This window comes from Pseudonaja textilis, chromosome 2, assembly GCF_049901715.1.
Source record: "Pseudonaja textilis isolate UNSWEBS1 chromosome 2, rPseTex1.2, whole genome shotgun sequence".
Taxonomy (NCBI): domain Eukaryota; kingdom Metazoa; phylum Chordata; class Lepidosauria; order Squamata; family Elapidae; genus Pseudonaja; species Pseudonaja textilis.
The window spans coordinates 71,938,072-71,954,524 of NC_141991.1; the positions used below are offsets into that span (position 1 = coordinate 71,938,072).

General features: G+C 39.1%; 1 protein-coding gene across 1 annotated transcript in view; it reads left to right on the forward strand.

Moving 5' to 3' along the window:
- Positions 1 to 640: 640 nt before the first annotated feature.
- The window catches only part of FAT2 (FAT atypical cadherin 2), an 88,411-nt gene continuing 72,598 nt past the window's right edge, over positions 641 to 16,453 (forward strand). The window contains exon 1 of the mRNA XM_026696631.2: positions 641 to 781. The gene's annotated coding sequence lies outside the window, so the exon portion shown is untranslated. The remainder of the gene's footprint in view (positions 782 to 16,453) is intronic.

Sequence of the window (16,453 nt, forward strand, 5' to 3'; positions counted from 1 at the left end):
TTGCAAAGGCTCAGCCTTATCAGTAGCTGGACCAAGAATTTGAGATTAGAGACCAGTAAATAATTAACAAAGATTTTTCAAAGCTGTTGAGACAATATCTCTCCCAACCCTCACTTTGGGGGGGCGGGGGAGTCCATCCCTTGGTATTCAAGACTAAAAGAAAAAAAAAGAAAAGGGAGCATTTTGCGGGGGAGATGGTGGGGCAAGAAAGAATCCACATCCCTCACCTTTCCCCCTCCCCTCGGACTCCAGTATTTGGCATTTTTTTCCTCAAGAGGAAGATAAGCCACTGCTACTAGTTTTCTCTAATTGGCGCTCCCTCAGAAGCAGGGTTTTTCCACAGGGCCGGGGTCCCTTCGCGCCTTTCCACCCTCGGGCGCGCGCCCACAATCTCCACAGGCCGCGCGACACACACAGCTCCCCGGCGCGCGCTGTTTCGCTGCCTCTCAAACACGCGCGCGGCACCTTTTGCCTGAACCCGGGCGCGCAGGTACCCCCCACCCCGCCCCACCTTTTTGGCGCTGCCTCTTTTCTCCTCCCCGGCAGCCGGAGGAGGAAAGGAGCGAAGAGGGCGCGAGCGCGGCTGCCCCTCCTCTAGCTCCTTCGGCAACTTTTCAGCTGCCTTGAACTTCTCGGAAGAGCCGCCGCCGCGAGCGGCCATCGTGATGCGCTTTCCCCAACCGGCTCGGCGCTGTACACCGTCCTCCTCGGAAGATCCAACCAGACAAAGGGAGAGTTGGTAAAAAAGATTTGGAGGAACGCTCCTTTCTTGCAATACCAGGTATATAGAAAGAAGGGCCGGGCGGCTTCGTTGCTGGGTTTTAGCGCGCAGGAAGGGTAAAGCGTGTGCGTAGGACAGAGCTTCTTTCCAGTTCGTTTTGCACGGGAAGGCCGGGGCGCTGGATTCGGGCGCCCCTTTGGAAAACAAATGGAGAACTGTAAGAAAAGCGCGGAGTGAGGGGTGGGGTGGAGCGGGAAGCGATGCGGGTTTGAAGCAGGTTTCGCAGTCGCCCTCGAAACCTTTGGCGACTCGTCCGGGTAGGATTTTAGGCGCTTAGCGGCGGCTGAATCCGAAGACGAACGGCGCTTGGGCCGCGTTCACACGCCGCGGCGCGCTAAAACAGAGTAGGACGGAGTTAGCACACAAAAAAACTTGAGTTTGGTTTCTTTTATTTCTCACAGCGTTTAAATTGGGTTCCTTTAAATTCTGTTTTGATTCCATTTTGTGGCTTAATGGTTATCACAAAGCCAGCCAGTCTGGTTTATTAATGTTTTATTCTCTCTGCAAATTCTGTATTCGAATGAAATGTGTTCTGCAGATCCAGTCGTGTTGGGTAGGTGCCCTACACTTTCATGGGGTCGAATTGTCAAGTGACATGTCTGTGCTTTTCAAAAAGTGGTATGCCTACGTCTTATTAATACCAACTGATCTGGGAATTATTTTGGTGAACCTTGGAGTTGTATTTAACTAATCTTCCGTGCTGCTGCAACTACGCCTACAAAGAAGTGAAAAGTCTTCAGTTGGAAATCAAATAAAAAGAGATGTAATATGGGCTATGAAATTTTATGATCCCACCCCCCACCTGCTACCTGCTATTGCCTCAGCCTCCTGACTGGTCTGTGGGGGTAAACTATTGATCTGTTTTAAGGATTATTTTGATAAGTACTGAAATCATAAAGAGAAGTGCTTTCAACATCTGGGATGAAGCACAAAACAATACTAGATTTTATTTAAAGAAAAAACCAGTTGACTGTTGAGAATGTTCTGTTTATTCCTTTCTTCTACACCTTTGCTGTGTTGTCCAAGTTCTAACTCTAGGAATATCAAGATGAGTCAGAGTTGAGTTGGTTCTTCACAGTGAAATCAATGGATTTAATCTGCTGGCTTTAATGAAGCAAATTATGCATTTCTATTTTGAGAAGACTATACATTTCCAAAACATACATACCTCCATGTAGATAACTTTATGACAGTTTGCAACTGAATACAGCTGATGACTATGGTAGTAAGAAGCGGATTTAGTTTTTGGAACAGGGATAGAGAGACAAATGTTTTACCAAAAACATATAAGCAGGTTGGAGTGATCCTCCCCAGGCTTCATGTCATTATGAAATTGTAGCTAATCTTTCATTGGAATTTAAAACTTAAAATGAAATCGTGCCAGAATACTCAAACAAATGAGTAATTCTGCCATTACAGATGTTTGAACAAGATTGTAAAATATTTCTATCAGCCTGACTGCTTATTGCTGTCATCGACAAATTGACAGCTGTGAGAAGTGTTGAACAGATACCTCAGTGGAGCCAAGGCCTCCCAGATGTTGTCTTTCCGTACAGGTGTGATGTATGTGCATATGTGTATTTCCATACCTTGTTAATGAATATTCATGTGTGTGAAAAGATACACCAGATTCTTGGTTGAGCAGTAGGATTGACTGCTTTAGGTAACAATCTATAAGTAAACTGAAATCATGACTGATGTACATTTTGTTTCTTCTGGGACAAGTGAGAGAAAGATAGAAGGTAGCTGAAGAAGGGAGAGAAAGGAAATATGCAGATGTTGACAGAACAAAGGTAACACAAGCAGTAGCAGTTATCAGAGAATTAACCTTGGGGATTTAAGAGCAGACTAATGACAAAGATCAGCTGGTCAATGGCATCTACTTCTTAGAATAATGTGACATTTCAAATTAAAATGATAGAATTCTAAACTTTCCTTGAAAGAGACACAAAGTGGCGTATCAGGAGTGTGGAGGAGCATGGATTGGACAGCCAGTAATTTCTGATATTTCTACTATAAGTCACAACCTTATGTTACAAATTAGCCAATTGTTGTCTGAGTAGAATATATTGGCACTGGATCTGATACAGCCAGTATTTTATCTGTTAACATGATAGTGCCATACATATAGGTAGGGTTCATTTACTTCATTCATGCTTTCGTGGATGTAGAAGACAGCTGTATTTGCATGCAGTTTAACTGGAGAATTCTGGTGCTGTTAATTCTGGTTTAATTCTTCCTATTGGCAGGAGTGACTTAACTAACCAGGAATTAAAAGTTTAGTGTTACAAGTGAAACTCAAAAAATTAGAATATCGTGCAAAAGTTCATTTATTTCAGTAATGCAGCTTAAAAGGTGAAACTAATATATGAGATAAACTCATTACATGCAAAGCAAGATAGTTCAAGCCGTGATTTGGAATAATTGTGATGATTATGGATTACAGCTCATGAAAACCCCAAATCCACAATCTCAGAAAATTAGAATATTACATGCAATCAATAAAACAAGGATTGTACATAGAACAATATCAGACCTCTGAAAAGTATAAGCATGCATATGTACTCAGTACTTGGTTTGGGCCCTTTTTGCAGCAATTACTGCCTCAATGCGGTGTGGCATGTAAGCTATCAGCCTGTGGCACTGCTGAGGTGTTATGGAAGACCAGGATGCTTCAATAGCAGCCTTCAACTTTTCTGCATTGTTCGGTCTCATGTCTCTCATCTTTCTCTTGGTAATGCTCCATAGATTCTCTATGGGGTTCAGGTCAGGCAAGTTTGCTGGCTAATCAAGCACAGTAATCCCATGGTCATTGAACCAGGTTTTGGCACTTTTGGCAGTGTGGTCAGGTGCCAAGTCCTGCTGGAAAATGAAGTCAGCATCCCCATAAAGCTCGTCTGTGGAAGGAAGCATGAAGTGCTCCAAAATCTCCTGATAGACAGCTGCATTGACCCTGGACTTAATGAAGCACAGTGGACCAACACCAGCAGATGACATGGCTCCCCAAATCAACACAGACTGTGGAAACTTCACACTGGACTTCAAGCATCTTGCAGTGTGTGCCTCTCCATTCTTCCTCCAGACTCTGGGTCCTTGGTTTCCAAATGAGATGCAAAAGTTGGTCTCATCAGAAAAGAGGACTTTGGACCACTGAGCAACAGACCAGTTCTGTTTTTCTTTAGCCCAGGTAAGATGCTTCTGACATTGTTTGTTGTTCAGGAGCAGCTTGACAAGAGGAATATGACATTTGAAGCCCATGTCCAGGATCCACCTGTGTGTGGTGGCTCTTGATGCACTGACTCCAGCCTCAGTCCACTCCTTGTGAAAGTCCCCAACACTTTTGAACAGCCTTTTCCTGACAATCCTCTCCAGGCTGTGGTCATATCTGTTGTTTGTGCACCTTTTTCTTCCACACTTTTCCCTTCCACATAACTTTCTATTAATGTGCTTTGATACAGCACTTTAGGAACATCCAACTTCTTTTGTGGTTTTCCCTCCTTATGCACATCTGTCAGGTCAGCAGTCTTTCCCGTGATTGTGATTCCTATTGAACCAGACTGAGAGACCATTTAAAGGCTCAGGAACCCTTTGCAGGTGTTATGGCTTAATTAGCTGATTAGAGTGGGACACTTTAAGCAGAGAATATTGAACCTTTTCACAATAGTCTAATTTTCTGAGATTGTGGATTTGGGGTTTTCATGAGCTGTAAGCCATAATCATCTCAATTATGCCAAATCATGGCTTGAACTATCTTGTTTTGCATGTAATGAGTCTATCTCATATATTAGTTTCACCTTTTAAGTTGCATTACTGAAATAAATGAACTTTTGAGCGATATTCTAATTTTTTGAGTTTCACCTGTACATCCAAACTTTTTTGTGAGTGGTTATTCTTAAAAACTGTAAGCCAAATTTCTCGTGGTTTTGGGGGGGGGAGGTTTGCTTTTGCAATCCAAACTTCTTGCAGTGTAAACAAGTCAAAGCTCCACTTTGAATTGTAGAGTAATATCTTAATTTCTGCTTTATTAAACCATTCTTTTTGGTAAAAAGAGCCAAACAAGAATGTACCAGGACGTAACCCTGTTCACACAGAATTCAGTGTCTTTGTATGCATAGTGAAGAATGCACATGGATCTTTTTCTCCCTGAGTATATTGTAATTAATTTAGTTTAATGAATATTCCTTTAACCATTTAATTATTGGCCGTATATTTTCAATACTTTACTTTCACATGAGACTTAATGATTAGAATATTTAGTCTTAAAATAATTATTTCAATAATTTAAATGGAAAGAGTAAGTTCAAAAGTCCAGCCCAAGACTTTCCTGGAAGTTTTGCAGATTAGCAAGTTTTGAAAGCTTTTTTTTAACCATAAAAGTTCATTTAAATGAAGTACAGTTTATGTTAAATGAAAAAATGAAAAACGAATGTAGCGTATTACTATACATACTATTTACTATTTTCATTACTTCCAGCTCTCTGGTGTTAAGAGACTGATACTCTTGTTCTGTTAATAAACTTTTGTAGAAGACCATTGGAAGTGTTAAGCAAGTAAATATAAACATTGTCCTTATGAAGAAAGGGAAGGGAAAATAAAAAATAATTTAAGCACACCTGGATTGCAGCATCAGCTACAGGCAACAAATGCATTTTGCATGATGATGTTGAGAAACAACTGTTGGCTTCAATACAGATTGTATAGGATCATTCATGCTGGTTCTTAGCTGCACAACATGGGGTTTTTTTTCCTGCCTCTCATTAAATGTGTCTGTAACAGCAAGTGAATACAGGCACAAATGTTCCACACATATCAACAAGGCACATTTTAATCTTCAGAAATGCATGGAGATAATAGGATTAAAAGTAAGAGACTTTTCTTGAAACCTGGGTACCATTGTGTTATTAGAATACACCCAATTTTGCTGAACAGGCAAGATTTCTCCTTCTCCCCCTTTTTTGTGGTTTTTCGGGAGAGGTGGAGTAGAAAAAGCAAGCATCATGCAGTATAGACATTTTCTTTTCCTGGTTCTTCATGGTGCAATAGAGTCCTTTTAAGCACATGGAAGAACGATTTTTTTAAAATGCAGAAATCAAGTAGTATCACTGAGATAAAGTTACCTGTGCCTTCCATTTTGCAGTGCAATACATCCCTCACAAAAGTGCATGCCTACAAATCATTAATGGTGGCTTTTAAGAATAGCTACTCCACCCTAAATCTCATCACCCCACATCTATATATAATAGTTAATGGAACACAGAAAAAACAAACAATGTATCATAAGTATATGAAATTTTACACATTTTCACTAAAGGTTAATCATATTTCATAGAACTTATTCTTATATAATCTACATCTTATATCCTACTTATCTGAGAGTTACAAGTAACACCAGATTTTCAGTCCATTGGGTAGTTGAGGCCATACATTTATATTCCTAGTGTTGAATGACTTATCTCTTAACAAGAATAGCACAAAGAATCCATTTGGGGGTAATTCAGTCAATTTCCATGTAATAGAAATAATTCAAAAGAATATAGATATCAAAAAACTTTGTCCCAAGCTCATATTAATATGTAGCTAATTTCCCCCAGAAGAAGAATAAATTTAGGACATTGGCAAAACATATGCTTTAAAGAAACTTTTATGTTTTGCATGCACAGAATATTATTCCCTACATAATAACATCTAGGTAATAAATTAAAAAGAAAGGAAACCTAATAATAGAGGGAGGTCTATTTATTTATTTATAACCTGTCTTTATTATGTTTACAAATAACTCAAGGTAGAAAACATATTCAACACACCTTTCCTCCTCCTATTTTTCCCATAACAATAACAATCCTATGAGGTGAGCTGGGCTAAGTGAAAGAGACTGGCCCAGAGACTACTACCCTGTTGGCTTTCATGGTTAAGGTGCGCCTAGAACTCACAGTCTTCTGGTTTCTAATCTAGTGCCATAATCACTAAATTAGCCTAAACTGGCTCTCCATGTTGCAGTTACACAAATTTGGGGACAATGATAAGTGCTCAAATGGGATAAATATATTACACTTCTAATTCTTACGTCATTAAATCAACCAATCAGGTCTTGCTGTTTTGTTACACTTTCTTTTTTCTTCAATGGCAGACTCACAAAGGTCTGATGTAAGAAATTAGACATTTTAATTGTTTTTATTTCTATGCTGTCCTTCAATCTGAAGTTTTCCATAAATAGATGAAAATCAGTCAAAATTATAAAATAAAAATACATACTCAAATATTAAACAAATAAAATGAAACAAACAAATAAAAGCAATAATTTACCTACATAATTTTAATAGAGCAATGGAAGTCAGTGAGAACTGACAGAAGCAATTCCCAAATTCATTTTTCCCCTTGGTGGTTTTGAAGTTCTGGACCTTGTGAAATTTTCTGCCAAGGACTGAACGCATCAAGAATGTTTTAACCACAAATCTTGCTTCCAGAGAGAACAAGAACTGTTTGTAAGGACATGTCTCCTGATAGCCCGTTGAGGAAGAAGGGTGCATCCTTCCCCATGCCTTCTGGTCCTGCTTGCCCTATCTTTTATATGGTGTGGTTGTCAGACAACTTTCTAGATGCATCCTACTTCATCTTTTGTTTTTTAATAATGCTTTTTAATCTATGAAGATGTGTTCATAGACAATACAAGCCTATGACATCCTTATCAGTGTCACTTATATCCTATGATCTATTGCTATACTGCCTTTGAAAGAGAAAACAAGAGAACTTGATGGATTTGAAATAACAATCCCTCTCTACGCCATAATGCCTACAAGTTTGTGTCTTTCAATCTGGAAGTACCTGGGGACAAAAATTAGGAGAGCAGAGTCAAGGATTTATTGACAAAAACTAATGAGGGAGAAATCTGTAATCAAGTTTCAAAGTTTTCCCATAGTTTTTCAAGGGCACTAAATTTGCTAACAAGGGATAACATTGTAGGCTGCATGAAAGATGAACAGATTTAAGATTTAATTCCTTTTACTGCCAAGTACTCACATGCCTTTGAAAACTGCTAATAAGCAATAAAGTCAAAGTAAATTCAGTACACCTTTGTCAATAGAAGCTATGCATACTGTGATATTTGTGATATTTAGTCAATTATAGAAAGCTTTTCCTGCTTTTTTTTTTAAACCTGGCCTAACATTACTTATATATATTTAATTGTATATCTATGTCAGCTATTCAAAGTAGAGCAAGCAGTGAGTGAGGGCTACAGTTCAGCCTACCAAACTTTCAGAAAGCTGTAAGGGGGTGATCTAGTAATGTCTCTGGAGGGGTGGGATGTCTGTCTGTCTGTCTATGAGGATTTCAGAGTAGGAATGGGAATAGGAGGCTTGTTAGAGGCAAAACAGTCCAGTTCCAATCTTCGATACCTTAAATATCAAAACAGTTAAAATTTGTGATGAAATAAGGGTTTAAAGGTGAAGAAAGAGCAGTTTACTATTTATCCACTTTACTATCAGATTTTGTGGGCATAACTTGAGGGTACTGGTGATTGTGTGTTGCCCATCCACTTTAGACAACCAATATATAAGTGTAGCTAAAATGCTGTCTGCTCCATAGAATTAAAATGAGACAAGTGCATACTACAGAGTCATGTCTGGCTGACTTATGGACCTGACCTATTACCAATTAGGTAATTGCTAAACATTTTTGCTTTTTTTCTTGAATCTCAAAGTCTTAAAAAAAATTCTGTCATGAATTAAACCACGAAAAAATGTGGTCACATAAATTAGTACAGAATTTGTCCTATATATCTGTGCTAATTTGCTTCACAATTAATAAAACGGAAAAAGAAAACTTGAACTCAGCAAAAGAGATGGAAAAAGGCTAGAATTACCCCAGTTTTTCTGGTTGTATATGAAGGGGACAGTATGTAGCATTACCTAAAAGAAAGGGAGAGAAAAAGAGTAACACAATTGATCAAGTCGAACAAATTGACCAAGTCCAACTAGTTCCATTCATATCTATGTGATTAGGTAGTCTGTTTGGTGTAGTAGTTAAGGGATCAAGCTAGAAATGAAGAAACTGAGTTCTAGTCCCATCTTAGGCACAAAGCCAATTGGATGACTTAGGCCAGTCACCTCCTTTCAGCCCTAGGAAGGAGACAATGGAAAACCATTTGCAAAAAAAAAAAAAATGCCAAGAAAGCTGCAGGGATGAAGCAGTTGCGAGGAGTCAACATAAAAACCAATCAAACCTTTATTATGGCCATAGACCAGCAAAAGGAGGGTAGGATAGAATTAATTTAAATCATAAAATATGCTAAAATTGTGAAAAGCTAGAATATATTAAAACAGAAAGTATTAAGATAATCTTTAAAAAAGCATTAGTTTATGGAAGATTATATCAAATTACGGAACCCTCTAATATGGTGAACTAGGTACTAATTTAGCTTAGTTTATGGCACAGGTGGTCATTCAATGAATTTTGAGTACTGCTGCACAATATTGTATGTTGTAACAGAGTTGGTATCTAAAAGCAGCAGGGAGGTATAGAATAGTCCTGTGTGGCCTCAGTATTTATGCAGCAATGTTGAGACAAGGCTAGTACAAAGGTCTGTGTAGTACAGGAACTGGAGAAGGACATACACACTGCTATTTCTGTGTGTCTAGAGCCACAAGGACATTGTCTCTCTGAGTGAGGAAGCCCCCTGCATCAGCCTTCAAGGATAGCTGAGTGGAGGGCATGACATCATGCCACAATAAAGGCTACTGATTAGATCCAGTTGGCACTCTCTGTCTATTACATGCTGCTTAATAAATGTTTGGGCTGATAGTATCCTATGGTAAATAGAAGACTTGAACAGCGGCCCCCAATCTTTTTGGCACTAGGGACCAATTCCATGGAGAAAGGTTTTCCCGCGGAGTGGAGGAGGCATGGTTTTGCATTATGGCTGCATCCTACAAATAGGGCTTTGCTTGTTTGCACTGCCTGGTTGCTGGCATGCCACAGCCCTATGCCAGCCCATGAAATGGGGGTTGGGATCCCCATTTAAACTTAAATCCCCATTATGAGATTTAAGTTGCTACTGCCTGTTTCCATGTGGATTGAAAATTATCAGTACTGACTTGAAGATACTAATAACAACAATAACATCATCATCATCATCATTATAAATTGTTTCATGGGAAATAGTGGGAAAAGTCCATGGTTAACTTGAGTGCAACATGGTGATATTTGTAAGTTTGCATATTGTATTACAGTAAACCTTCAATTTATCACACCATGATAGAGTGTCTTTGGACAAATTCTGCTAGATCCAGTTTTTTCTCAGTATTAGGCAATAATGGATTTTGCCCCAAACTATAACAAAAACTGTTAGCAGATCACTCTGGATAATATTCAGTCCATCTCCTCAAAATAGATATGAATTATTAAAGTAGTTACATTTAATGGATATTTGGCTTTAACAGATATTCCCTTCTCCTATTTGTTCAATAAATGAAATTATTCACGTTTTGTAAGATATTTTGGAAATTACTGAAGCGGGTATAAATCAATCAATAAAGTAAGGAATTTAAATGTTTATAATAGTGTCGTTGCTTTTGCTATTTTCAAAATGGGAATTTTTATAGAAAGCATTGACATCTGAAGTATCCTAGGGAAAAAAGAGTCAGAATTTTAAAATTTTGGCTCATTTTCTATGGAAACAGATTTAGAATGTTTCATCAGTGGGTATTTTGCCTGAGTTTTCTGATGTTTAGCAAAAAGTATTACTTTTAAATTTAAAGAAGAGTAGCTCATTGGTAAAGTCAGTACTTCGCATGCATAATGTCTTGTACTTGCTCTGGCATTTCTGGATAAAAGGCTCAACTAGCAGAAGGCAGGAAACTTTTGAGAGGTGTTCCCAATCAAAGTAGCCAATACAGAGCTTTCTCTCTTCCAGGTGGTATCGCTTGGGTATATCACTTTATTTCTCCAGTTTGAAACCTAAATGTACCTTAAATCTAATCTAAAACTTATCTTCATGATAATTTGCATCTGGAGAAAAAAAATCATTCATACAATTGTTTTTTTCCATCTTTCACTCTATTTCTTAGTTTGGCAGTTTACTATTTATTGGCTTGGTTTTTCATCAGATGGAAAATTGGAAGAGTATATTTGTAGGCCACATTTGAAGTATGAAGTCCTTGGTGCTCTCTGATCTTGGTGGTTTGCTTGCAGATAGAGGTTTCATTATCAAACTAGGTAATTGCTCAAAAAAATAAAGGGAACACAAAAATAAGACATCCTAGATCTGAATGAATGAAATATTCTTATTAAATACTTTGTTCATTATACAGTTGAATGTGCCGACAACATAATCACACAAAAATTATCAATGGAAATCAAATTTAGCAACCCATGGAGGTCTGGATTTGGAGTTACACTCAAAATTAAAGTGGAAAAAAACACTACAGGCTTATCCAACTTTGATGTAATATCCTTAAAACAAGTCAAAATGAGGCTTAGTAGTGTGTGTGGCCTCCACGTGCCTGTATGACCTCCCTACAACACCTGGGCATGCTCCTGATGAGGTGGCGGATGGTCTCCTGGGGGATCTCCTCCCACACCTGGACTAAAGCATCCCCCAACTCCTAGACAGTCTGTGGTGCAACGTGGCGTTGGTCGATGGAGCGAGAGATGATGTCCCAGATGTGCTCAATTGAATTCAGGTCTGGGGAACAAGCGGGCCAGTCCATAGCATCAATGCCTTCGTCTTGCAGGAACTGCTGACACACTCCAGCCACATGAGATCTAGCATTGTTGTGCATTAGGAGGAACCCAGGGCCAACCGCACCAGCATATGGTCTCACAAGGGGTCTGAGGATCTCATTTCACTACCTAATGGCAGTCAGGCTACCTCTGGCGAGCACATGGAGGGCTATGTGGCCCCCTAAAGAAGTGCCACCCCACACCTTTACTGACCCACTGCCAAACCAGTCATGCTGGAGGATGTTGAAGGCAGCAGAACGTTCTCCACGGCGTCTCCAGACCCTGTCACGTCTGTCACATGTGCTCAGTGTGAACCTGCTTTCATCTGTGAAGAGCACAGGGCACCAGTGCCGAATTTACTAATCTTGGTGTTCTCTGGCAAATGCCAAACATCCTGCACAGTGTTGGGCTGTAAGCACAAGCCCCATCTGTGGACGTTGGGCCCTCATACCACCCTCATGGAGTCTGTTTCTGACCGTTTGAGCAGCCACATGCACATTTGTGGCCCTCTGGAGGTCATTTTGCAAGGCTCTGGCAGTGCTCCTCTTGTCCCTCCTTGCACAAAGGCGGAGGTAGAAGTCCTGATGCTGGGTTGTTGCCCACCTACGGCCTCCTCCACGTCTCCTGATTTACTGGCCTGTCTCCTGGTATTGCCTCCATGTTCTGGACACTACGCTGACAGACACAGCAAACCTTTTGCCACAGCTCACATTGATGTGCCATCCTGGATGAGCTGCACTACCTGAGCCACTTGTGTGGGTTATAGACTCCATCTCATGCTACCACTAGAATGAAAGCACCGCCAGCATTCAAAAGTGACCAAACCATCAGCCAGAAAGCATAGGAACTGAGAAGTGATCTGTGGTCACCACCTGCAGAACCACTCCTTTACTGGGGATGTCTTGCTAACTGCCTATGCTTTCCACCTGTTGTCTATTCCATTTGCACAACATCATGTGAAATTGATTGTCAATCAGTGTTGCTACCTAAGTGAACAGTTTGATTTCACAGAAGTGTGATTGACTTGGAGTTACATTGCATTGTTTAAGTATTCCTTTTATTTTTTTGAGCAGTGTATCTTCAGTGCTAGAAAGGAAAACGGGTTTGCTTTCTGTTTACATATAGTAGCTTGCCCAGTCATTGTTGTGAGAGTGTTGTTTTCTCCTTTTAGTGTGTTGATTAGGTTGTTATTTACTGCTCGTTGTTTAAGTAGGTTGTTCCTTAATTAAGATATTGTTTACTGCTTTATTATTTATCTGGTGTTAATTCTGATGTTAGTTCCTACTTATTAGGATGTTGATTATTGGTGAGGTTTTTAGATTTTTTTTTACTGTCTCTTCAATGGTATGCTTGTCTCTATGTACCCGTTGGTGGCTGATTTGTCTGAGTGCCAAGCTTCTAGGAATTCCCTAGTGCTTTTTGGATTTAACTTGGTCTAGGATGCTAACATTTCCCAGTTGATACTATGGTTGAGTCTGTCCGTGTGTTAGAAAACTAAGGATTTTCATTTTGTCTTCTGTCATGGATCTGCTCTGCTAGCCTTCTGCATATCTGCCCTACATAGTGATTACTACAGTCCTGACACTGTGTTATAGGTGACTCCTGTATTTTCTTTGTGGGCTACTGTGTCTATTAGTTTGTTTAAGATGTTTTAGGAGCTTTAGTTGATGAAATTCAGTGTGGAGAAAAGTGAAGTCCTACACTTAGGCAAGAAAAACCAAAAGTACACATATAGACTGGGTGAAACCAGGCTCAATAGTAGTAACTGAGAGAGGGATCTTGGAGTCTTAGTGGACAATGAGCTAAATATGAGCCAGCAGTGTGCAGCAGCAGCCAAAAAAGCTAATGCAATCCTAAGTTGATTAACAGAGGGATACAATCAAGATCAAGTGAGGTACTAATACCACTCTATAAAGCCTTAGTAAGACCACACCTAAAGTACTGCATCCAGTTTTGTTCACCACATTATAAAAAAAATGTTGAGACTCTAGAAAAAGTACAGAGAAGAGCAACCATTTAGCGGGCTGGAGACTAAACATACGAAGAACAGTTACAGGAACTGGGCATGGCTAGTCTAGTAAAGAGAAGGACCAGGGGAGATATGATAGCAGTCTTCCAATATCTGAGGGGCTGCCACAGAGAGGAAAGGGTCAAGCTATTTTCTAAAGTGCCTATAGCCCAGACAAGGAACAATGGATGGAAACTGAACAAGGAGAGATTTAACCTGGAAATAAGGAGAAACTTTCTGACAGTGAGAACAATCAACCAATGGAACAGTTTGCCATCAGAAGTTGTGAGAGTGTCATCACTTGAGACTTTCAAGAAGAGATAGGACTGCCATTTGTCAGAAATGGTGTAGGGTCTCCCGCTTGGGTGGGGGATTGGACTAGATGACCTACAAGATCCCTTCCAACTCTGATTATCTGTTATCTGTTATTTGTATGCTGCAATGATGCTATGTGTTTGTAAGAGTCTGTTGGTTGTTTCTGAGATGTTTTTGATGTGTGTTTAGATGTATGTTTAGTTGTTATTCTTTCCATATTGTGTTGGTTGTGCCGTAGTGAGTTGAATAGTCAGTTACTTTTTGATGAAATTCTGTGGGTATTCATTTTGTTGGAAGCTGTTGTGTAAGTGGTCTGCTTCCTTCTTCTAGTATTATGGGTTGCTACAATGTGTATGTCCTTATCTGAATAATGCTCTTACACAGCTCCTCTTGTGGAAGGAGATTGGGTTATTACTTTGATAGTGGAAAATTTAGTTAATGATGGTGGGATGTTGTTTTTATAAATGTATATTTCTAATTTGCTACCATTTCCTCTTCTGATAAGGAATTATTTTCTTCTTCTGTTGTGAATCTTATTCATTTGAAGATGTTACTCACTATTTCATGTAACTTCTCAACCAAAAAGTTATTGCTTTTTAATTATGACACAAAGGTGTCTTCTACATATGGGTTCCTTATTTTTAATTGTACAGGAGTGCTGTATTTTCCAGATACTGCATTATATAACCTCTGCTATGAGTCCTGAGAGTGGTGATCCTATGAGTGCTCTTTGTTGGTATAGTTGTCTATCAAACTGAGACAGTAAGGCAGAAGCTGATCAAATCCATGATTTGGGGTATTTTCAATTTTTGTGAATTTGATTAGGGCAGCTGTGTTTTATAGTATTGTTGCCATGGATTTTTGTGCTTTAGTGACTGTATATAATCACACATGCCCATCTGTGGATAAGACAACAGTAAAAATATGAACCAAAATATTATTAAAAATGTGTTACCTGCAAATAACTTGACCCTTGACTTTTTAACTGCAACAGTTGGTGGGAAACTGCAAATGGTTACATGATATTTTAAAGCCATGATGGTCTTTTAAAAAATCTGAACCCTGGTCTGCAGGAACCCAATTTTTGAAGGATATTTTGGAACCTAAAATTCTTAATTTATCTGCAAGTAATTTAACTGTGTCTATCATTGATTTTTTTGTGTTTGTGTGCTTTTCAATCAATTTTTGACTCCTGGCAACTGCTAGACAGATCCCTACAGTTTTCTTGGCAAGGTTTTTTTTTTCATAAGTGCCTTGCCATTTCCTCCTTGCTAGGCTGATAGAGATTAAGAGTACATGGTTATCAGTTAGCTTCATGCCTAAGGCAGGACTAGAACTCATGGTTTCCTGGATCCTATCCTGATGCCTTAACCACTTTACCAAACTTAACTTCTTTCTAGCTAAAAGGAGTTAGCAAAAGCTAGAAAGACTAAAAATTTAATTCACTGCCCATAGTTCGACTTTACATAGTGTTCATACCTAGAAGAGAAATACTATCACGGTTATGTACGCCACAGTGGTACTGATATATAATAAGGAGGACTTTCTTGTTAATTACCAGGTTATCACCCTGGTTTGTTAAGCCATGTTTGGATTTTTAGGCATGCTGGATCTCTGATAGTAGCAATGGGAGGAACAAGAAGCAGGAATATGCACTTGTTGTCTCATCTATAGCTTTACTATCATGATTTACAAAATATAGACTAACTTCCAAGCACATCACATGAATGCTATACAACAATTGTATCTGTTTCTTTAACAAATTTGTTTGAATTTCCTTGCTTCAACTAAGGCTTGTTTCAGACGAACATAATGTTCATTGATTCATAAGTAGAAGAACTTGCAATTTGAATTTGATCATCTTTGTTTTCTTCATGTCACAATATTGTAGCAATGGGGGGGGGAGCCTCAATAGAGGCAGTTTCTGATTGCCATGTATTCATCTCTCATTAATATCACTTGCAAGTAATGGATAGAGAACATCTGCATGCATTTATGTAGTGTTCTTGATATCTTCTGAAAGAAGCCATAGTTACATCTAGAGTGTTAGGCAGGAATTGCATACCCACCTGCAATATAGAAATTATTTATGAAGACCCCAAAATGCTGAAGGTTTTCCCAAGTCCCACCTACAGCTTCTTTAGGCAAGCAGAGACAAAGTGGCATTTCTGCAGACAACCATCTGCTATCTAATCCCCTAATGTAGTCATTTATCTTTCTTTATTGCCCTGGGAGTCCTGGCAGTACAAAGCTTCATCCTGTATGTTTACTCTGTGGAGTTATACTTCTCTTAGGTCACTAGATTCTTTACAGAATAATATCAAAATGCACATAATTGGAGTGTGAACCATTTCTCATCTCAAGGGTTATAGCCTCCATTATTATGGCAGATTATAGATTGAGAAGGACAGACGAAAATATAAAACACAGCAGTGCCCCAGTTTAGCCACTGCTTTTCTACTTGATAGCTTTATTGGCATCTCATGACATTGGCTGTGTTTACACATTAAGTCACAATACAATTTGCTAAAGTTACTGTGCTGTGAGAGTCCAGCCACTGTATTTTGCAAGCCACGGTTTACATATTGGAGTGGTTGAATATAACTTTTACTACTACAAATACAGCTTAC